This window comes from Lissotriton helveticus, chromosome 8 (assembly GCF_964261635.1).
Source record: "Lissotriton helveticus chromosome 8, aLisHel1.1, whole genome shotgun sequence".
Lineage (NCBI taxonomy): Eukaryota > Metazoa > Chordata > Amphibia > Caudata > Salamandridae > Lissotriton > Lissotriton helveticus.
In genome coordinates this window covers 28,363,652-28,386,933 of record NC_136069.1, presented here as the reverse complement: position 1 = coordinate 28,386,933, position 23,282 = coordinate 28,363,652, and the positions used below count along the sequence as shown (strand labels likewise).

The 23,282-nt window shown below is 49.4% G+C and overlaps 2 protein-coding genes across 6 annotated transcripts in view; both read right to left on the bottom strand.

The window, feature by feature from the left end:
* The window catches only part of LOC144772264 (uncharacterized), a 1,157,681-nt gene that overhangs the window by 270,187 nt on the left and 864,212 nt on the right, over positions 1-23,282 (bottom strand). The gene's annotated exons all lie outside the window — the stretch shown is intronic.
* Positions 1-23,282, bottom strand: part of LOC144773674 (uncharacterized) — a 233,401-nt gene that overhangs the window by 147,082 nt on the left and 63,037 nt on the right. Inside the window, exon 4 of the mRNA XM_078658828.1 lies at positions 1,661-1,743. The gene's annotated coding sequence lies outside the window, so the exon portion shown is untranslated. The remainder of the gene's footprint in view (positions 1-1,660; positions 1,744-23,282) is intronic.

Below are 23,282 nucleotides of genomic sequence, written 5' to 3'. Positions count from 1 at the left end.
TCTTACCTTACACGATCGTAAGTAGGTATATGCCTGCACCCGGACCGCTAATCAGCAGAACAGCAAGAGTGTGTCTGCTAGGTTCATTGGCAAAGAGTCTCTTCCCGCCAAAGGCACAATGAAAATGCAGGCAGACGTGATTAGGAAAAAAACAAATGCCTTATCATTGTATAACAAAACACACAAGATGATGGACGGAATCTTGCACATTGGGAAAACATTCACCCCCCAGTCACAGATCTGGGTTTAATCCATTGATATTTTGCTCACCACGCCACCCCAGTTCAGACATGGCCATATGCAAATCAGTCTTGACACTGTGCCTCATGGGAACAGTCCAGCCCGAACTGCCAAGCCATGTCTTCCCTGGACCGGAATCAAGCATCCTCGGACCAGTTTCTGATCAATCAGCCGTCATCAGCCAGGATAGCTTGACTCCAGTGGCGTAGTGAGCACGGGACCCACGTCTGGACATACCCTTCCCACATAGGGAGCACAGCAAAACACACAAGATGATGGACGGAATGTTGCACATTGGTAAAACATTCACCCCCAGTCACAGATCTGGGTTTAATCCATCGGTATTTTGCTCACTGCGCCACCCCAGTTCAGACATGGCCATATGCAAATCAGTCTTGACCCTGTGCCTCATGGGAACAGCCCAGCCCGAACTGCCAAGCCATGTGTTCCCTGGACCGGAATCAAGCATCCTAGGACCGGTTCACCTCCTCATTGTGTGACCTCAGCGAAGACATGTAAGCCTATTTTCCGTCTCAATTTGACAATAATATGCTTCATTTTCTCACACATACAGCGCCCGCCGGGTCCCGTGTGAGTACTTTTTCTTCACTACACTCACGGTGGCACAACTCTTACACTAGGCTGCGCAGACCCACCTTCAGGTATTGCAATAATATGCGTACACCTTTCCATTTTCAAGCACTGCTGACACACCGCAGTTCCTGACTGACAATATCCTTCCCCTTGTTTCAGGTGTCCCTACACACTCCCAGGTCCCGAAGAGATCCTACATTGCGCACAGGGTCGAAACGCCATTGACAGTTTAAAAAGCGAACCATTAAAAAAAAAAACCTAGCCCTTATCATTGTATAAAGCGCAGTTCACACAATGTATACTTTCTAATGGTCGTTTTTATGTTATAAAGGAATCCTTTTACATATGTCACAAATATGTCACTACAACTTTAGGTTCAATTTTTTCACTGGGACAAGTGTGAAGGTCTCAGACCAGGGGAAGAAATTCCAAATATATAAATAAGAAAGCAAATGCATTAGACCTCTTTAAGAATGGCTTGTAATAACCTCTAAGGCGTTTTATTACCATAATGATGAAGATAGACACAAATGTGGGCACACTACTCAACAATACAAAGGAAAACCAGGCGCCATCACTGAAGGTTACAATGCAAGCATTAGAGGTGTGCTCAATATAGCACCCAGACTGTGTAGAGGAGTCAGAGCTGCGGCATAAAGACACCCGACACAGAGAAGAATTCTCCAAAAGTGCCTTAAAAATTGAGAAAAAAAATCTGTTGATGCTACACGCATCCATGAGAGAAGAAGGTGGAACGATTACTATGAATACATCGAACTGGAAGAGTTGAATGCAGAACTCTAGTATTAGTGAGCAAGTAACTTACTAGTAATCGTATGTATCTGGATTCTAGCGAAGAATTTGTACATGACATATAGAAATCACTGGATTGTGAAGGACCATGTGAACCTGGAATACAAAAAGAAATTATATTTCAACCTTATCCAGTGCACATTTAGAGTCATTTAAATCAATGGTAATGAGGAGGATAGTTATAGCAGGTTGATGTTTGTTTTTATCAGCAAAGACAGGCGCCTTGGGAGGATGAAGCCGCTCGCACGACTATGGAAGTTCTACACCCATTGCAAAGCTTTTAATACGTCTCCTACTCACGACAGAAAAACATTCCATATCTCATAAAAACTGCAGCTGTTTTGAAGAGAGGGTAGGAAGGGTTGCAACGAAGATCTTTGGGAAGAGAATTCCAAATCGATGGGGCATTACCTGAGAATGCACGTGATTGAGTCTTTTTATTTTTTATAATCCCCCCCGAGGGGGGATTAGGACAAGGGCGTTAGTGCTCCTCAGAGATCTAGTACACCCTGCTTTTTGGAGTTTGTCAGAAAGTTACGAGGGGGTGTTTTGGTGAAGGGCTTTGTGAGTGATACAGGCAATCTTGTAGGTGGATCTACCTTCTATTGGAAGCCATTTGAGGTTTTTGAGGACAGGAGAGGTGTGATCATATCGCTTACAGTCTGAGATAAGCCTGGCCGCCAGGTTGAGAACAGATTTAATCGGGGCAAGTTGGACTTTGGGGGTGCCAGCAAGGGTGGCGTTGCCATAGTCAATTCTGGAAAGGACAAGAGATTGTACAACGATTTTAAAGTCGTCAGCTGGAATAAAGGGTTTAATTTTATTAAGGTGATGTAGAGTGAAGAGAGCACCTCTAGCCGCATTTTTAATATAAGGGATGAGATTAAGATTCTGTTTGATGCTAATGCCAAGGGATTTGACAGAGTTGGAGGTGGAGAGAGAGCAGGTAAGTGCTTTGATATCTGCAATCCAGTGTTGGATAGGCAGAGAGTTGTTTTTGGGAGCGAAAAATGATGATTTCAGTTTTTTTTAGGATTTAGTTTGAGGTGGTTAAGATGAAACCAGGCTTGGACTTTGGTCAGGATATCATTGAGATGTAAGATGTCGCTGTGGGATTTGATCTTATGATATAGTTGAGTGTCATCGGCATAAAGATGGTAACTGCCACGGCAGCTTCGCATTGGGTGGCGGCAGTTCGGGCCTGCTTACGGCCCACACTACGGAGGAAGTCACCGGCCTCAAGTGATCCCGAGGCCTGCCGTGCGGAAGTGGTGCTGGTTGGGGGCGCCGGCAGGTAGACGGACTCGGCGACGATCCTTGAGCGTCCGCGCAATCGGCGCTGGGGGGGCCCGGACCGGCAGCTGCGACTGAGGGCGGTTTGGCGCCTGTGGCTACCCACAACTCGGAGGACGTCACCGGCCTCGAGGGTCACATAGGCCGGCCGCGAGGGAGCGGTGCTGGTTGGGGAAGCCTGTCAGGTGCTGGACCCTGCGGCGATCCTTGGACGCCCAGTGCGCCGCGCTGGGCACGGGAGGGGCTCGGAGGTCCCGCGCAGGCTGGTGGCGGCTTGAGACCCGGTGTGGCCCACATCACGGTGGAGGGCGCCGGCCTCGTGGGGTCCTGAGGCCGGCCGGAAATACATGTTGCCGGTGAGGGGGCGTTGATCAGCTGCGGCCATTATTGAAAGCCCAGCGCGGCGGGACTGACACTAGTGGGGGGGGGCCTATCTCTCTCCCCCCTTCCCTCACAGTCTGAAGTGGAGAGAACGAGCTGGCAAGAACCGAGGCCTGGGGACCACCATCTGGCATCACTCTGGGCAGGCGGCTGACCCCGCTGGGACTGCGACGAGGTAGGAGCCCCTTGAGAGAGCGATTGGCCGGGGCTCTGGTTCTGGACGTTGGTGGGGCCACACGGGCAGGAATTAACCGACGACTGTAGCGGGCGCTGGCACCAAGCGGATCGGTGAGTGCGCAGGAGTGTGGAGGGAGCGCGGGCCTCATCGCTACTTCTGGGGGCCCCGCGGACATCGCAAAGTGGACATAGCAGGGGAATCCCTATTTGGATACGGTGGTGAGGCGGTGGTGCCACCCTTCCGTTGACCTACGGAGCACAAGATTGGGACACAGGGTGGAGGCGCCCTCGGGGAGCACAGGCAGGAGGAGCGGCGGAGGTGATCTGTGCTACTACCCCCGGGTGGGGCCCGGACGGTGGGGACACCGCGGAGAGAGGGGCGCCCCCCCCGAGCTTTTCCAGGGGAGGAACCGGTGCCTGTGAACGCGGTCATGAGACCTCCTAAAAAATCCACGATGACCCAGACTAATACTATGGACAACTACACTGCGGCGGCAGGTGGTGGAGCCGAGGCGCAGGCCGGCGCCCTGACGGGCACACAAGAGCTATCTCTAACTTCAATAATGCAGGCCATTCAGACACTGGGAACTACGCTAGAATCCAAGATTGATAAGGTCTCCATAGAAATGACTTTGCTGAGGGCGGACTTAAATAAAACCTCAGAGAAAGCCACCCAGAATGCTGCGGACATTGCGGAACTCCAAAGCACTACAAAACAATTGCAGCAGCACGTCCAACGACTCTCACACCAGCAGAAGGTAGCAGTGACCAGGTTGGAGGATCAGGAAGGGAGGGCCAGCCGTAACAATATACGCGTGGTGGGGGTGCCGGAAAAGATGGAGGGGCCGAGCGTGGATTTATTCCCGGAAGATCTTGTCCTCAAGCACCTGCAGCCCAGACGCCTCTTGAAGTTTTTCGCTATTGAGCGAGCTTATAGGGCTCCGGTTCTCCCGCCGCGCCCTGGGGCCCCACCACGAACGATAATCGCGAGGATCCTCAATTATAGAGACCGCTACGCCATCTTGCAGGCGGCCCGCCAACGAGGGGATCTCCATCTGGATAATGCAGTCATCAGGTTCTTTCCAGACTTCACGCTGAAGGTGCAACAGGAGCGACGGTCATTTGACGGGGTCAAGAAAGTGCTTCGAGAAAAAGGCGTCAAATACATGATGTTTTTCCCGGCAAAACTCAAGATTCTAGTCGATGGTAAATCCCTGTTCTTCACCTCCCCAGAAGAGGCCCGCTCCTGGTTGGAGGAGCGTGGGGGCACGGCGGGCTCAGGACTGAGGGACAACTGGAGGAATACGGTGCCTCAGTCTCCAGAGTCATCGGTGGCTCTTCGGGGAGTGGACATCAGCGCCGGAGGCATTCTTTGCCCCCTCGCAAGACTCGGGCCGGAGTCTGTTGGCCTCGCCGGACATGGGGTGACGCGACCAGGACTGTGGTGCAGTATGGAAGTGTGGAAAAGTAAATTTTGCCATGTTCTGTGTCCCTACGCTTCATCCATCATATGTTATGTGTGCATGACCAATATGCATATGTTATTCCCCATGTCCGATTAATGACGCAATTCCAGTTGTGTCCACCTCTAGTATGTTAGTTTCCAGTCCTCGTGAATACTACGAATATCAAGCCTATGTAAAGTTATGTTGCCACGTTTCTCAGTGTGCACGTTATTCCATTATAAAGTCCCCGTTTCCAGGCCTCAACAGGGCCCGGACATCAGATTCAGCTCCTGTCTCCTGAAAGCCTCGCTGAGGAGCGATACAGCCCCCACCTGTATCCTCGACCCTTCACTTACTTCCTGCCTCGCAGTGCCCGGTGCAGCTTGGCTCTGCCTCTGAGTCTGCCAAAAGTATGTTATAGTTCCAGTTATCAGTTCAGTCCTCCTCCTCTGCATTCCTAAGCCACTGAACTGCATCAATAGTTTCCGTCATTGTCTAGCCTATTCGGCTCCACGTTAGAGAAATACTGTATTTAATGGTCATTTAGTATTCTTCATCACGCACTACATGTAGAATAATGCATGGTCCAGTCTTAGAATCAAGTTAGCTTTTCCCCTCATGACTTCTAGTTTATATCAACATGTTCCCTAAACATCAGATACCAGATAGGGTTTAGGTACATGTCGCTCCGACCCTTCAGACTCTAGTCTCTGCTCCTAGCACAGAGTTCATAGCCCCCAGTTTCTCCTAGTAACACGTCATTGCCAGTTTTCGCGCACCATTAGGTTAGAGGTCCCGGCTCCTTAGGTAGCCCCCTCCAAAGTTTCCGCCCATTCATGACATATTCTGTTACGTTTGCACCACATGTCTATGTATACGCCCAGTTACACCTACTTTTACTGTTATCTCTCGCGACTGCTACGCGTCACGCCTTCTGCTCCACCCACTGCTACGCCTACTGCAATGTAATGCTATGTGTTCGCGCTATGTATATATGCCTGTGTTTTGTTATTGAATGTTAGCGCGCTCATCCCAGACCCGGCCCCAGCAGCTGCTGGGTCATTCTATGCAGGTTGTCCTGATCCTGTCCTTATGCTGTAATAAACCTGCAGAAACTCCTACTACCTCGAATCTTGACTCTTATTTTATTGAGCTATCTGTTATTCATTCATTTATCCAAAAATAGATCCGGTATTATTTATTTATATACCACATAATGGCGCCCGAATAGGGACTTGCCCTTTCCCCACGCGTCGGTGAAGCCACGCCGACCCCCTGACCCTCTGCAGTCGTGACGGAACTCTTCTGCGCAGTGGCAGATATTTCTGCTCAAGTATCCCTCAGGCCCACGGAGGAGACGGAGGAGGCGGTCCAGCATCCAAACGAGACGGTGGAGGAACGCGGCGAGTCCCGACCAGAGCCCAAGCCGAGAGTCCAAGGTCCGAGGTATCCGGAGGCCCACCCGTAACTAAAGTCCGAAGTTCGTCGTCCGTCGTCCAGTCCAGTCCGAGGCCTTCCGTTCCGTGCTGCCCGGTGAGTACCATTGCTGGGGTAGTATCTAGACAGGACCAATCTAAATTGACTCCTGGTCCGTGGGTTGGTGGTGCCCAGACTCACAAACGAAGTGTTCACCTAGGTGGATACGGGTCTTGATGCGTCCCTTTATGGGACCGGTATGTTCCGTACTGTTACAGCAGTGCATCCAGTAACTCTAGTCTGTTCCGTTCTCGAGAAAATCTGTTCTATTTCTGTTCTCAGTATTCCAGGTAAAATTCTGTTCGAACTGTTATTTATAAATGTTCTTCATGTATTTTACTGTTGTGGTATGAGTGCGATGTGATTTCGTGTTCTTATTGTGTATCGTATTTTGTCCAGATTACAGTTCAGTCATGCCTATATTTTCCAAGTTACGTCAGTTAAAAACTAGAAAGGGTCTGTTAGAGGAAGCGGTTCCTGTCCCACCTAGGGACAGTCCAGGTCATTTTATGTATCAGAAACATGGCATAAGCGCCATAATGTATCTAGATTTATGGGTAGAGTATACCAAACAGTTAGAAGAAAAGTATAGATGGCCCGTATCGGGTACATGGGATGCCGAATGTATCATGCGAGTAGAAGAAGTATTATGGAAAAAGAAAGCCAGACAGTCACAGAAAGATGCCATCGAGTTATGGCGTAAGGAAGCGCATAGAAGAACGGAAAAGGAAGTCAGAAAGTCAGAGTTAAGTAGAGAATCCCAGGAACGAGCCCATGAAAGAGAATTAATCGAGATAGGTGAACAAGTCAAAGCCGAACAGTCAGACAGGCAGAGGCATGCCCTTATTAAGGGTATGTATCCTCTTCTTGCCGAAGGTGTGCCAAAAGTCACCTTACCGAATATGAAAGAAGATCTAGACAGAATATATCGTTTCATCCGTACAGGGGATGATCCAGAAAGTATTGGCGAGATTATGTCTCAAAGGAAAGCCGAGATCCAGCTCATGATATTAAAGTTCCTGATCAATTGTCTAATAAGAGAACAAGATTACTCGTCTAAAGATCCCGCCGAAATGAGAATCCTGACAAGGTGGAGTGATAATATAGCCGAGGGTAAGCACAAGACCGTCAGTGCCATGGAGAGTATGTACAAGAAAATTCGTAAAGAAATAATAAGGTTACACGACCAGCGTAAAGCAGCACAAGTAAGCGAGAAAGAAAGTATCTCTGATCCTGAAGAGGAAGACGAGAATCCCGCCAGAATAGCATATGTAGGAAAATCTAGATTTCCAGATCGCCATTTACGTCTAGAACCCAAGTCTATTTTTCATCTAGCGCCAGAACTAGGTTCTCTAGAACAAGTATTTCAAGCTACCGATCACATTCTGAAATCACGAATCGGTTATAGCGAATTAAGTACCATGCATGAACAAGAACTAGCCCGATCAGCAGTCCGATGGATTACTGATTCTACCACTTTTCCAGACGAAATAGTGGCACAAATGTTTCTAAAACTGCCCCCAGCCGAGCAACGACTGGTGGGTATGTATATGATCCAGCACCTCATTACTCTGTATGAGGGTCAACATTCTGATCCAGGCCCGTTGCATGATATCCTGAACGAGTTACTCCAGTATAAATGGAGAGGTCTAGGTACCGATTTAATTAGTGTCATTCTAGAACAGCGCCACAAATATAGAACGTTTTTGAACCCGCATTTTGGTCATGTCTCACCCCCAGAAAGTAAATCATTCTATATAGACAGACAGAATCCGTTACGAGAAGTCCACCCAGTCCAAGGGGCGGGCGGCGTAATGCAACGAGTGTTTGTATACACTCCGATTTCAAAGATGGAACTTCTTGAAATGAAGAAATTAATTCCCTGTCATGATAAAGATCCAGCAGGGTTCCATAGAGAATTAAAAGACATGCTCCGTATGGGAGAATACACTTACCCCGATATCATTAAAATGTTAAAGGTCCTGTTACCCGCAGGGGTGTATGAAAAGTTAAAGGAAAAAGAATGGGAGGTGGGAGAGAAAAAGATCGATTGGACAGCTCTAGAAGCTGAAGACAAGGCACGAGTACCAGGTACCGGTCTTGGAGATAAATGTAAAGAATTACCAGAATTACTGATTCAAGTTTTACCCAGATTATTGACAACAAGGAAAGAAGACTGGGATGCAATCTCAGCCTGTAAACAGAAACAAGATGAAGATATTAGTGATTTTTATTCTAGATTTGAGAAATGTTTCAGTATTAATAGTGGTCTCAAGACAAGTAGTGAGTCATACCCTCACCTTTTCGTTACTAAATTAGTCGAGAATTCAAGTCCACAAATTAAAAATCGAGTTTTGAAAGTCGAAAGCACCTGGCAAGCAAATACTCCGTCCCAGATGCTCCAGATGCTCCAGTACCACCAGAATAGAATCAGGGAAGAGCAAGAACACGAGAGAAAACGTATGAAAGACACGAAAATGAAAATGCTAGTTGCACAATCTGTTCCTCAAGACAGTCAGAAGAGGGGTCCGAATCAAGTCAGTCATCCTGCAGCTCCCGTTAAAGGGAACTGCAATTATTGTAAACAGCCAGGTCATTTTATAAACGAGTGTGCAGTTCTGAAACACAACATAGCTACCGGTAAGACTAAAGAAAGACCACGTCCGCCTAGACAAGAACAAGTTTCACAGATTCCTCAGCTACAGAATGCACAACAGACAGTTACAGTACCGCAGCCTATTGCTGCAACACAGCATGTCACATCACAGATGTACCAGTATGCACAGTCCGAGTATCCAGAGTACCAGTCATATTCATGAAACAGCCTAGAGAGGGAGGTAGGCTTGCCTCTCATCGAGATACCTGTAGATCAAGAAGGTCCCTATGTTCACAGTCAAGTATTAGGGAAAGACAGAAAGTTTTTGATCGATACAGGGGCAAGTAGGACCACAATTAGTCATGCCGAAGTTCCAGGGGCTCCGCTCTCAGGCTCAAGAAATGTTTCCCTTGGATTTTCAGGAAAGCCAATAGTTAACGAGATATCTAAGCCAGTTACTCTAGAAGTAGGTCCATTGTCCCGTACTACTGATCTGTTACTTACTAAGTCATGTCCAGAAAATCTATTAGGTATTAAGACACTGAAAGAGTTAGGTGCAGTTATATGCTGTTCCCCAGAGGGAATACGTCTGTTCCTACGTGACTTTAAGGGTCACTATGTATTACGAGATTTTGATTCAAGATTGTCTAATGTTCCGCAGCACCTATGGGCGCAAGGTCCAACTGATGTAGGTTACATGCAAATCACACCCCATCGTGTGACTCTCAAGCCAGGTGTAGTGTTACCCCGAATCAGACAGTACAGATTGCCACCTGAGGCTGTAGCAGCCTTATCCAAAATTATTGACGAGCTCATGGCTCAAGGAGTAGTTGTAGAAACGGACTCCAATGTATGCAATTCTCCGATCATTCCAGTCATGAAACGTACTGATCCGAATGCACCCCCAGTATATCGATTAGTGATTGATTTACGAGAGCTTAATAAATGTATTATTCCTCAGTACCCAGTTGTTCCAGACATCTCTTCCCTGTTAACAGCCATTGATTCCGAAGCCATGTTTTTCACTGTCATAGACCTCAAGAATGCATTTTTTAGTGTTCCAATTCATCCAGACAGCCAGTTTCTTTTCGGATTTTGTTTAAATGGAAGGAGCTATATGTTTACACGCGCTCCTCAAGGTTTCACAGAAAGTCCTAGTATTTACAGTCAGGCACTCAAGAGACAACTAGACAACATTCACATGCCAACTGACACTGCCCTGCTCCAGTATGTCGATGATCTACTGATCACTGCCCGTTCTGAACGTGACTGCGAGCGAGCGTCACTGACAGTTCTGTATTTTCTCGCCGAGATGGGGCACAAGGTGTCACCTTCGAAGCTTCAATTCTGTGTCCAGCAAGTGGTATACTTAGGACACTTGCTGTCCAAGAGGGGTAGGCAGTTGACACCCGACCGTATCCAGTTAATAGCGAGTCTTCCCCAGCCCAGAACCCAGAAGGAGGTACGTGCTTTTATCGGCCTTACTTCTTATTGTAGACAATGGATTCCCCAGTATGCATTTCTAGCCAAGCCACTGATACAGTTAACGACACAGGAGGCAGCCGTATCGACTGTCCTCCCTTGGACATCTGAACATACACTTAGTTTTAACGAGTTAAAGAAAGCCCTATGTCAAGCTCCAGTTCTAGCTACACCGAACTACAGTAAGCTTTTTACGCTTTTTGTTACTGAACGAGAAGGTACAGCATTATCTGTTCTCACACAAGATCAAGCAGGACAATACAAGCCCTGTGCTTATTTTTCGAGCACATTAGATCCAGTCGCCCAGGCGTTGCCTGCGTGCCTCAAGTCAGTTGCAGCCACAGCACTAGCTATCAGACAAAGTGATTCCATAGTTTTAGGACACTCCCTGACAGTACAAGTCCCACATTCAGTAGAAGTTCTTTTAAACCGAACACAAACTCAGCACTTGACAATTGCACGTTTAACAGGTTATGAATTGACACTGTTCCAGCCACACATAGAAATCAGACGCTGCAACGTTCTGAATCCTGCTACACTGTTACCATCAGTTAGTTTAAATCCAGACCCACATGACTGTATGGAAGTAGTTAACATTACGACGAAGCCAAGACAAGACCTGACAGACATTCCGTTACCAGATCCCGACCTGACACTTTATGTGGATGGTTCATGTATGAGAACTAGTACAGGAGAACTAGTCGCCGCGTATGCAGTGACTACTGACACTGAAGTTATCAAGACACACCGTATTGACACCCTGTCCGCTCAAGCAGCAGAGCTAGTCGCTCTGACACAAGCCTGTATACACGCCAAGAACCTGAAAGTTAATGTTTACACAGATTCACGTTACGCATTCGGAGTTGTACACGACTTCGGAGTGCTCTGGCAGGAGAGAGGTTTCATGACTTCTCATGGAACCAAGATTCAGCATGGTCTCCTTATTCAAGCCCTGTTAGATGCCATACATTTACCGACATCCATTGCTATCATGAAATGCAAAGCACATACGAAAGTCACTGACATTATTTCCCAAGGTAATGATCTAGCAGACCGCACAGCCAAGCTTACAGCACAGACTCCAGACATTCCAGTTAATCAGACACATACTCCAGATCCGATTACATGTATGACAGTTAAGGACCCTACACAAGATGTCATAGATATCCAGTTACATGCTACTCCCGAAGAAATCAAGAAATGGTCTGAACAAGGAGGGGTCCAGACAGATCAAGGATGGTTAACGAAGGGTAGAGCCACATGGTTTCTCCCCGATTCTATGGTTCAAGTCATTATCAATACCGCACATAGTCCAGCACATTTAGGAGAAAAAGCTATGTTAGACAGTATCCAGAACATTTGGTTCAACAAGCATTTACGAGCTGCAGCCAAGCAGAAAGTCCGTACCTGTATGATATGTTGTCAGTTTAATCCAGGTAAAAGTGTCCCGGTGGAACAAGGTGGTTTCCAGCCCCCTGACCACCCTTTTGAGGTCCTCCAGATGGATTATATTCAAATGGAGCGATGTCGAGGTTTCAAGTATGTCCTTGTAGTAGTATGCGCTATGTCCAGGTGGACAGAAGCATATCCAGTCCCAGATTACACAGCCGCGACCACTGCCAAGCAGTTGGTTCGTGAATTTTTCCCTAGATACGGACTCCCTAGAGTCGTATATTCTGATAACGGTCAGCCATTCTCATCCGAACTAATGAAACACGTTTCCCTTTTGTTAGGGTACCAGTGGAAGTTTCATTGTGTACGCCATCCTGAAGCAGCCGGTCTCGTAGAGAGACATAATCAGACTCTGAAAATCCGCATTGCAAAGGTCTGTAAGGACAAAGGTGTAGACTGGCTAGTAGCTCTGCCAGTCGCTTTATTTTATATGCGCATGGTCGCACATTCCAGATCAGGTCTGTCCCCGTATGAGGTCGTATTCGGCCGCCCCCCTAACATGTGGGGTACTCCTAGACCCCGAAGTATTACCGATGTTTCATGTAATATGCTGACAGATTACCTAGCTTCCTTGATGTCTGCCCTCAACTCATGTCGTTCACAGGTTGCCGCCGCATTTCCAGACAATACCGAGGTGGCACCGCACGAGATCGTTCCAGGCTCCTTGGTGATGATCAGAAATTTTGACAGATCAAGTCCGCTGGAACCACGTTGGAAGGAGCCACGCCAGGTCCTCTTGACCACCCGTACTGCCGTCAAGTTGGAAGGCAGGAAGGGGTGGGTCCACCTTTCTCATGTAAAACTTTTCAATGGATTGAAATCAGTCTCCAAAAACATTTCCAAGGATTTCCAGGATTCGAAGGATTGCCAGAACATTGTTTTAAAGGACTGTCCCGCACAAGACATTATTACAACCCCTCCCTTGTTAGAGAAAACTCCGCAGCAGGAGTATAAGCTCAAATTAAGGTCTAGTAAAATAAGTCAGTCAGTTTGATTGTATAAGTCCTCCCCTAGGTGAAACGGTTAGATTGTTTCTGACATGTATAAAATAGACCCCCATAGTGAGAGAGTCAGTCGAAGTTCACTTCAATGTATCGTTTTTCTGAGTTTCATATTATTTCTCAGCATAATGATTTCCTGCACTAGTTACGCACTTTTCCTGTGTTTTCCAGTTCCTCATGCTAATATGTCTGCTAATGCTACAGTAGAGCACACGTTTAGTGATCTGCCTCCTCACGAATATTCATACCGCCTCGCTATGCGCAACAACACATTTATCCGTATGTTACATTATTCACACCAGACCAGCAATGCCACTAATTGTTGGGTGTGTGGTCGACTCCCCCCTTTTCAGACACCGAAGGGAGTTCTGCCACTCTTTCCTTATCCATTCTCACATAATGGTTCGTGTGGAGCATGGTCCACGTTAACGTCATCCTCAACAGATATGTCTTTTCTTAACAGTACATGTTTTCCAGACAAGCAAGGTCTTCCCCACAGAACAGGTTTAGATCTAGAAAATGAAGTTTATAATTTAGGAAATTATTCGTCGAATTTCATGGTCCTGAATGTTCAGTCTGATACTACTCCAGACTTACCTGCTATTTCAGTACTACCTGTCAAAGGCGAATTATGTGTCCGTAATTATGGTTCTGTACATGTAGGTCATAGTGAATGTACTACTGTTATCAAGTATAGTGACAGTGGGAAATCTATTTTCAAAGCTTCACGTCATTCTTATTTTATTTGTGGTCAAACTGCATATGTCCGTCTGCCCCTCGATTGGGAGGGAACCTGTTACATTGCTTTCCTACTGCCACCTGTTTTCCTAGCCCCATCTGATTATCACAGAAACACACATCTAGTACACATTAGACATAGAAGGGAGTCCCCAATTGTCGATTATACTGAAACTACTCTAGAACAGTATACAGATTTCAATAAAGGTTTCTTCTTCTTTGTAGGACCTGTCCAGAATAGTAAACTGATCCGTAGGTTAACAAGAACCCTTGAAGCTGTAGTTAATGAGACTGCCTCTGCTCTAGGTAACCTAACCGAAGAACAATCTGCTATGAGATTTGTCGTTTTGCAAAATCGTCTCGTCCTTGACGTCATACTGGCCGATAGGGGCGGGGCCTGTAGAGTCATCGGATCTAGTTGCTGCATTTTCATTCCAAATAACGCGCCGTCTGTTTATTCAGCTATAACCAGACTCCATAAAATTGCCCATCTGTTACATCAAGATCCAGGCACCTGGACATGGTCCGGTTGGTTCTGGAATATAATTTCCGCATGGGGATGGAAAGTCCTGTCCTTTCTAGGTATTGCAGTAGCGATCATATTTAGCTGCTGCCTCTGTGTACAATGTGGCCCTGCGATTTGCAGCATGTGTGCTACCTCTTGTATTCCTAGTCCCAAGCCCCGTTCTAAATCCCGTTCCAAGACAATTCGAGACGAGCAAATGGTACTGTATGAAATGATAGATGGTATCATGAAAATTGATGTTTCCTGATGGAAACGTAGTGACAAGGAGGGAATGTGGAAAAGTACATTTTGCCATGTTCTGTGTCCCTACGCTTCATCCATCATATGTTATGTGTGCATGACCAATATGCATATGTTATTCCCCATGTCCGATTAATGACGCAATTCCAGTTGTGTCCACCTCTAGTATGTTAGTTTCCAGTCCTCGTGAATACTACGAATATCAAGCCTATGTAAAGTTATGTTGCCACGTTTCTCAGTGTGCACGTTATTCCATTATAAAGTCCCCGTTTCCAGGCCTCAACAGGGCCCGGACATCAGATTCAGCTCCTGTCTCCTGAAAGCCTCGCTGAGGAGCGATACAGCCCCCACCTGTATCCTCGACCCTTCACTTACTTCCTGCCTCGCAGTGCCCGGTGCAGCTTGGCTCTGCCTCTGAGTCTGCCAAAAGTATGTTATAGTTCCAGTTATCAGTTCAGTCCTCCTCCTCTGCATTCCTAAGCCACTGAACTGCATCAATAGTTTCCGTCATTGTCTAGCCTATTCGGCTCCACGTTAGAGAAATACTGTATTTAATGGTCATTTAGTATTCTTCATCACGCACTACATGTAGAATAATGCATGGTCCAGTCTTAGAATCAAGTTAGCTTTTCCCCTCATGACTTCTAGTTTATATCAACATGTTCCCTAAACATCAGATACCAGATAGGGTTTAGGTACATGTCGCTCCGACCCTTCAGACTCTAGTCTCTGCTCCTAGCACAGAGTTCATAGCCCCCAGTTTCTCCTAGTAACACGTCATTGCCAGTTTTCGCGCACCATTAGGTTAGAGGTCCCGGCTCCTTAGGTAGCCCCCTCCAAAGTTTCCGCCCATTCATGACATATTCTGTTACGTTTGCACCACATGTCTATGTATACGCCCAGTTACACCTACTTTTACTGTTATCTCTCGCGACTGCTACGCGTCACGCCTTCTGCTCCACCCACTGCTACGCCTACTGCAATGTAATGCTATGTGTTCGCGCTATGTATATATGCCTGTGTTTTGTTATTGAATGTTAGCGCGCTCATCCCAGACCCGGCCCCAGCAGCTGCTGGGTCATTCTATGCAGGTTGTCCTGATCCTGTCCTTATGCTGTAATAAACCTGCAGAAACTCCTACTACCTCGAATCTTGACTCTTATTTTATTGAGCTATCTGTTATTCATTCATTTATCCAAAAATAGATCCGGTATTATTTATTTATATACCACAGAAGACGTATAACGTGAATGTGATGTATTCTGACATTTTATGTTTTTGATTTGTGCTGTCACCGGAGGTGGTCATGGAGAATGTTCTGGGGGGCGGGATGCATCAGAAGAGGGGGAGAAGTAAACTAACTACTGCCAAAAGTGACCCGCTGAGGGGGGAGGCCCTGTATGATGGGAGTTGCCACATATATTCATTTAACTCTGTCTTCATAGGTTGAGAGGCGGCCCGGGAGGAGATGGGAGACCTGGCAATGTCCTTCCACGATTGTAGTGTTCTGGGCTTTACTGGGCAGGCTGAGGCCAGTTGCGAATTGTGACGTGGGGCCGACAGCAGTCCTCAAGTTGCAGGTTTGGGTATCAGCTCACACCCCCCTTGATTTTCGTGTTAAGGGCTACAGGTGCTCTGCTTGTTGGGGGATGCCTGACCAGGTTGGCGGGCGTGGCAGGGTTGCAGGGAGGGGGGTTGTTCTTGGGGATTGGGGAAGTCGGATGCGGGACTGTTTATTTTGTCTTGTTCTGTTTATCATGTATTTGGTTTGGCTCCTTTGGCACTGGTAGCGGGCAAGCGGGAAGGAGGGGGAGGAGAGGGCGGGCACCTGCCTTTGCGGCTGATCGTGGTATTTACCCAGGATGCACACACCACACACTAGGCACATTGGCATTTTATCGTGGAACATTAATGGTTACAAAATAAGATTAAACACACCATGGTGCTCCAGTATCTACATAGACATACACCAGATATCGTCCTCCTCCAGGAGACGCACCTGCTGGGGAACCACTGCAGGGCCCTCAATAGATTCGGGTATACGATGCGGGCTCATACTGGCTTCACTACAGGCTCGAGAGGGGTGGGAATCCTCATTAGGAACACTCTACCTTTGGTGATCGGAAAACAATGGCTAGATCCCCTAGGGAGGTACGCGGCGCTCGCTGTTCAATGGGAGGGGAGGGCTATTAATATATGCTCCTTGTATATCCCGCCTAGGTTACACAGTGCCACTCTCCCCGACATTGGGAAGCTGCTACTGGATATGCCACCAGGGATACTGGTCCTGGGGGGCGATATGAATGCCGTCATGGAAGGGGGGCTAGATAGGGCGCAGACACTCCCTGTCAGGGGTGGGACTTGCCACTTGCGAGACTTTGTAAGGGCCATGGGGCTGGCAGATTTATGGCGGGCACATAACCCCACGACCCGACAGTACACCCACATTTCGGCTGCTCATGGCTCAGGGTCCAGGATTGACCACATCTTCACACAGGTTGGAAGCATGGATTTTTTCCAGGGTGGGTGTCACAGAGCTAGGGGGATATCAGACCACTCCCCAGTCGAGGTGCACTTGCGTGGTCCGGACCAGGGACGAGCTGGTCCTCCCGTTTAGATGCCTTCCTATTCAAAGACCAGGAGTTTCAGGAAGTCTTTAGGGAACGAGTCGACCACTATTTTGTGGAGAATGTGGGATCTGTCAGTTCTCCTGGGGTGGTGTGGGAGGCATATAAGACGGTGGCTAGGGACTTTGTACAGGCGGAGGTCGGGAAACGCCGTAAGGAGAAAACCGCGCAAATTGACCAACTGGAACGGGACCTTCAGGCCCTAGAGAATGCGACGGATGAGTCCTCTGAGCAGGTTCGAGATAGGTTGCATAGGCAGCAGCTCCTCGAAAAGGAGATTAGAGATTTGCTCACTGATCAGGCGAGATCCCATGCCCTAGCAATCCAGAGACGAGTATATGATCTTGGGGACAAGGCCAACAAGATGATAGCCAGGCTAGAGAGAAGGGACCGAGATCGTAACTGGATCCCGGGAATCCAACGGGCGGATGGATCTATGCGAGTCACGGGCGAGGAGATAGCGGCGGAATTCGCACGGTACTATGAGGCGGTTTATCAGCCTCCCAATGCGCGTCAGGATCAGGAATATTGAGACTTTTTGGCCCCCCTGCAGCTACCTACCCTGGAACAGGCAGATAGGGATATCCTAGACTCCCCAATAACGGTCCAGGAGGTAGAGGACGCCATGGATGACCTGCAGGTGGGAAAGGCACCGGGACCCAACGGCTTCCCGGCCGAGGCGTTCGGTTGCGTGTCAAGCCGCCTAGCACCTCACATGCTAAGTATGTTTAATGAGGCCCAGCAGGTGGGGGTACTCCCCAGAGACTTACGGTCAGCAACGATCGTTTTAATTCACAAAGCTGGTAAACCGCAGGAACTGTGCAGCTCATACAGACCCATCTCCTTACTGAACTTTGAGACAAAGGTCCTCGGTAAAATTCTGGCTACAAGATTGGGGGCGGTTATACAGTCCCTGATACACCCGGATCAGTCGGGCTTTATGCCCCACAGAAGCACCCGTCTCAATCTACGGCGCCTGTTTGGGGTCTTGCAAATGGTCTCCGCGAGGTCAGGGGTGCCGGCAGCCCTGCTATCTCTAGACCCCCATATGGCGTTTGATAGTACAGAGTGGCAGTACCTCTACGCACTTCTGGAAAAATTGGGCTTTGGAGAACACTTCCGAGCATGGGTGAAGCTGTTATACACTGCACCACTGGCAAGAGTCCGGGCGAATGGAGTGCTATCGGGTGAGTTTTGCCTCGGACGGGCACGCGTCAGGGCTGCCCCCTCTCGCCCACCCTGTTCGCACTGGCGTTGGAACCTCTGGCGCAATGGATCCGGACGGATCCCTTGGTGTGGGGTATCGATCTGGGAGGGGGGATGGGAGGAGCGTATCTCCCTATACGCGGACGACATCCTCCTGTATGTCCAGAGGCCAGCGGCCTCCATCCAAAGGCTGATTGAAATTATCGGAGAGTTTGGCACCTACTCTGGATATTGCATAAACTGGGGTAAGTCCCTTGGGCATGTACTAACGGGGCCGCAGCCCCGGCTACCGGTGGAATGCAGAGATATTCCCTGGAAGGATGTTTTTAAGTATTTAGGGATCTGATTATGCATTCTGCATCAGACTTCCTGCTTTTGAATGTCACGGCGCAGTTAGATCGGCTGCACGGTGATGTGGAGCATTGGAGAACGCTCCCACTTTCACTGATGGGGAGAGACGTACTATTTAAAATGATGCTGTACGTTCTACAATGCGCTCCCTTCCTGGTCCCGGACCAGATCTTCAGGACGATTGAATCTGAACAACGCTCCTTGTTGTGGAGCGGCGGGTGTCCTAGGATAGCCCTCAGAAAACTGCAAAGGGGCTCATACGAGGGTGGGCTTGCTGTACCAGATATCCGTCTCTATTATTGGGCAACACAACTAGTCAACGTGAATGGATGGGTGTTCTCACCTCTGGAAGAACCGGCTTATAGGGTGGACAGACTAGCCTTTGGGAGCGACACATACCTAGCAGCTCTATATACTAGAGGCAGGCGGGGCCTTCCTATCCCTCCACAAACGGCAGCAGTGGCCGCGGTCTGGAAAAAAGCGACAAAGTTGCAAGGATGGGAGGCAAAACTTACGGAGCAGACCCCTTTGTGGGCTGGAACCTTTCTTCAAGCCGTGACGAAATTGAAAGACCTACGCCGATGGGGCCTGATAGGTGTTGAGGTACTGGGGGACGTTTGGAAACGAGGAGAAATGGTGAAATTTGCAGGTCTACAGGCTGAATATCAGATGGAGGACGGAGAATTCCTCCACTATCACCAGCTTAAGTCTGCCCTGCGCAGGCACCTAGCCCCAGGGACGAAGCTGCCTGAGTATGCCCCGTTAGAGGACAGGTTGTTATTAGATCCCATGATCGATAAAGCAATCTCACTCACGTATAAAAAACTCAGCAACAATGTCCCGGACATGTTGGGGCCCTTGCGGGAAAGGTGGGAAACTGACCTGGGGCTGCTGGAGGTTAACGATTGGGGGGAGGCCCTGCAGTGCCCAAGAGAGGTGGCGATTCGTGCAAGGTTCCGGCTGGTCCAACTTCGCATCCTGCACAGATCATACACTCCACTTACAACACATTACCGAATAGGTTTTGCGACTTCCCGCTTCTGCCTCAGGAGGTGCGGGGAGGAGGGAACCTTCTTCCATATTCTATGGGACTGTGCGAAGATCAGGGCATTTTGGGCTAGGGTGACTGACATCATGGCTGAAGTGGTGGGAGCGGAGGTGCCGCTCGAGGCTAGGTGGCATGTGTTAGGTGTAACCAGTGATATCGCCTGGCCTAAGTGGGACAAGGTATGGTAGCCCTGGCGAGCATGGTAGCTAAAAGGAACGTAGCACGATTGTGGGGTAGCGATCTAACGCCGACGGTGGAGGAGTGGGAGCGAGACTTGGATTGGTGCCAGTGGGCGGAGAAGGTCATTTACAAAAGCCGAGGTTGCCCTAAGAAGTGGGATAGGATATGGGCAGCGTGGAGACACTATAGAGGGGAGTGGTTGGATTCGCAGCCGATGTGAGAAGGGCGCAGGCTGGAGCCGGTGGCTGATAATTGTGCAGTACCTCCACAGTAGGCGTGTGACGCCACTTCCGCCCAGATTCCCCACAGTAGTGGTTGTCCTATGGGGTGGGGTGGTACACTCAGGGTAGGGAGTAGTGTGAAGGGGGGAGGGGGTCTGTCCTTGCATGTCTGAACTGGAGGGGTCCATGGGGGTGGTATAGAGGTTGGTTTGAAGTCCGGTGGGTGGGTCATGATGGGTTGGATGATTATCGTGCCATGATTGTGCTTGCTTTTATCAATAATTATCAATGATTTGCCGCTGCTCACTGATGTGCAATGTTATGGAGTTGGTTGTCAATTTTCGCAATAAAAAGATTTTTTTTTTAAAACAGTATCAAAGACCGCGGAGAGGTCAAGGAGGATGAGGAGGGAGAATTCGCCTTTGTCTAAAAAGCGATGAATGTCATCAGTAATGTTGAGCATTGCAGTTTCGGTGCTGCATCCCTTTCTGAAACCAGATTGGAAAACGTCAAGGAGATTGAATGAGTCGATGTGGTTATCCAATTGTGACAGGACACATTTTTCAAGGGCTTTGGAGAGGAAGGGAAGGTTTGAGATAGGGCGCAAATTGTTTAAGTCATTACGGTCAGCAGCAGGTTTTTGAGGATGGGGGTGATTAGACCTAGTTGAAGGGAGGCAGGAACACTCCCAGTAGCAAAGGAGGAGTTGATAACGTTGGTCCATGGAGGGGCAATGATGTGCTTAAGTTCCTGAACCAAATGAGAGGGAAGAGGATCTTTGGTATGTGAGGATGGTTTGAGTTTGGAGATGATGTTGAGAATAGCAGTTTTAGATATTGGACAGAATTCACTCCAAGAAGCATTGTTTTTTGACTGGAGGTCAGTATAATTGGAGTCAAACTGAGGGAAAGCGAGGAGGGGTTGAGAGAGAACAGGAGAAGGGGGAGAAGTGGACAAAAGTACAGTTGGAATGCTAGGGAGGAGGTGTTGGCCGAGGGAAGGGTGGAATGAGGGAGGAGTTGGTTGAGTGGGGGGGTGGAGAAGGATAGCTCTATCTTGTTGACTTTATTAGAAAAGAAGCTAGCAATTTCTTTGCACCTCTCAACAGTGGCTAATAGTTTTGGGGGGCCAGAGGAGGTTTGTTTTTTGACAATGTTAAAAAGTTCTCTGGGGGGGCGTGGCTGGCAGCCTAAGATGGTGGCAGCCTAGAGGGCGAGCTCCGCGGTTGAAGCGGCCTCCAGGCATATCCGATCACGAATCCGCTACTATAATTCGCCCTGCGGGCTGGGACTGAAGCCCGGGGCCGGGCGGCACGCCCGACAGTGACCAGATCCTGAATCCGACGGCGGGAAGTTAAGTTGTCCGTGTCACCGGCGCTGGCCCTGGAGGAAGATTGCGACCGGGGACCTGCCTAACGTGAAGGAGCCGACAGGAAGTGCTCCGGGCTGGGCGTAAGGAGGCCGGAAGTGGGAGCGGACACTGGAGCACCGGGGACGTGAGGAGCTAGAGACCCGGCGCGGCCACCGGAGCCTTTGGAGCCGGCGGGGGAGTGACCGGCCGCCACTGCTTGCTACCCGGTGAGTGCTGGGAACGCTCCGGACCTCCGCATTGCGGAGACAGGACCCAATCCGAGCCCGCGACCGCCGCCTTCACTCCTGACCACCGGAGGGGCCGGGGCCCGGCATTGCACTGAGGGAGAGCCTATTGCGCCGGGGACAGCACAGACCGGCACCCGAACTGCGGCAGGACTGTAACGGGAGGCTTCTGGGGGTGAGACGCGGGGGCAGCCACTGACGCGCTGGCAGCGCGACCACATCCTGAAGAACGCTGCGCAACCTGCGTCTCGGCTCAGTACAGCCTGGACATTCATAGTGCTCTGGGTCCTCACTTCGACTGCCGGGGTGCGACTCAGCTGGGCCCCCGCCGCAGCAGGGGAAGATCCTGCTCCGTTGTAAGCTCCATAGTGTCCCCTGTGCCCTTCAGACCAACAGGAGCCCCCCGGGGTGGGCTGCACAGTGCCCGGCTGGGACCTGGGAGATTCGGAGTCTGCACCTCACCTGTGGGGGCGGCGAGTGGATCGATTCGGGCACCCCTGGGGGCTTGGGACTCGCGCTCCGCCCTGACCTCTGGATATTTCCTCTCCTACAGTGAAGAGGACCACTGGACCGACGGACTGCGCTGCAACTCGACCTCACCCGCTGATCTCGTAGGCGGACCAAGAGACGAGGGCGACGACAGTTGATCCCCCAACCCGGCCACTTTCAGAGACTGCGGCTACCAGGGCTCCTTCTGAAGAGTCTCGACTCCCTCGCAACCCTGCTCATACCACTCACTGCGACACAACCACGTCTGTCATGGCGGGCAAGGGGCCGAAGGGTGGCGATGCGCGGACACGTCTTGAGAGGTACGCCTTCGACAAATCATCCACTTCCCCACCGGATGCTAGAACGCAGGCAAGCAAGTCGACCGACCCAGCGGGGGGGAAAAAAGCAACCCTCGATGACGTTATGAGAGCCCTGACGCAAGTGCAGGCTACAGTTGGTTCAATCTCGACGGAAATAACACTGATTAGAGCCGACTTCCGCAAGATGTCGGAAAAAGTTTCCGCGATGGAGGTGGTGACCAAATCCTTGGTGGAGGATGTTTCGGAGCTCCAGCTCAGTGTTGAACGAATCTCCAACGAAAACAAGGACCTACGTGCAAAGCTGGACGAGCAGGAGGGACGCTCGAGGCGGAACAACATCCGTATTATTGGGGTTCCGGAGTCGGAGGACACGAGAGCGATGGACCTCTATGTGGAGCAATTGATCGAACAAGAACTCAAACCCAAGGGACTGTCTGCCTTCTTCTCAGTGGAGAGGGCGCATCGGGTCCCGGGGGGACGTCCGAAACAAGGAGTAGCACCGCGGCCAATCGTTGCACGACTCTTCAATTTTAGGGACCGCGATGCGATCTTACAAGCGGCGAGGACTTCTCCCCCAGTTAGGATTCAAAATTCCACCATTGCGTTTTTTCCGGACTACACGGCAGAGGTCGCACGAAGGAGGAGAACATTCTTTGAAGTCAAAAAGGAACTAAGGGCGAGAGAACTTCCTTATGCCATGCTCTTTCCAGCCAAGTTGAGAGTAGTGGCTGACAACAGAACGTGGTTCTTCGACACTCCGGAGGCTGCACACGACTGGCTGGAGGGGTGGA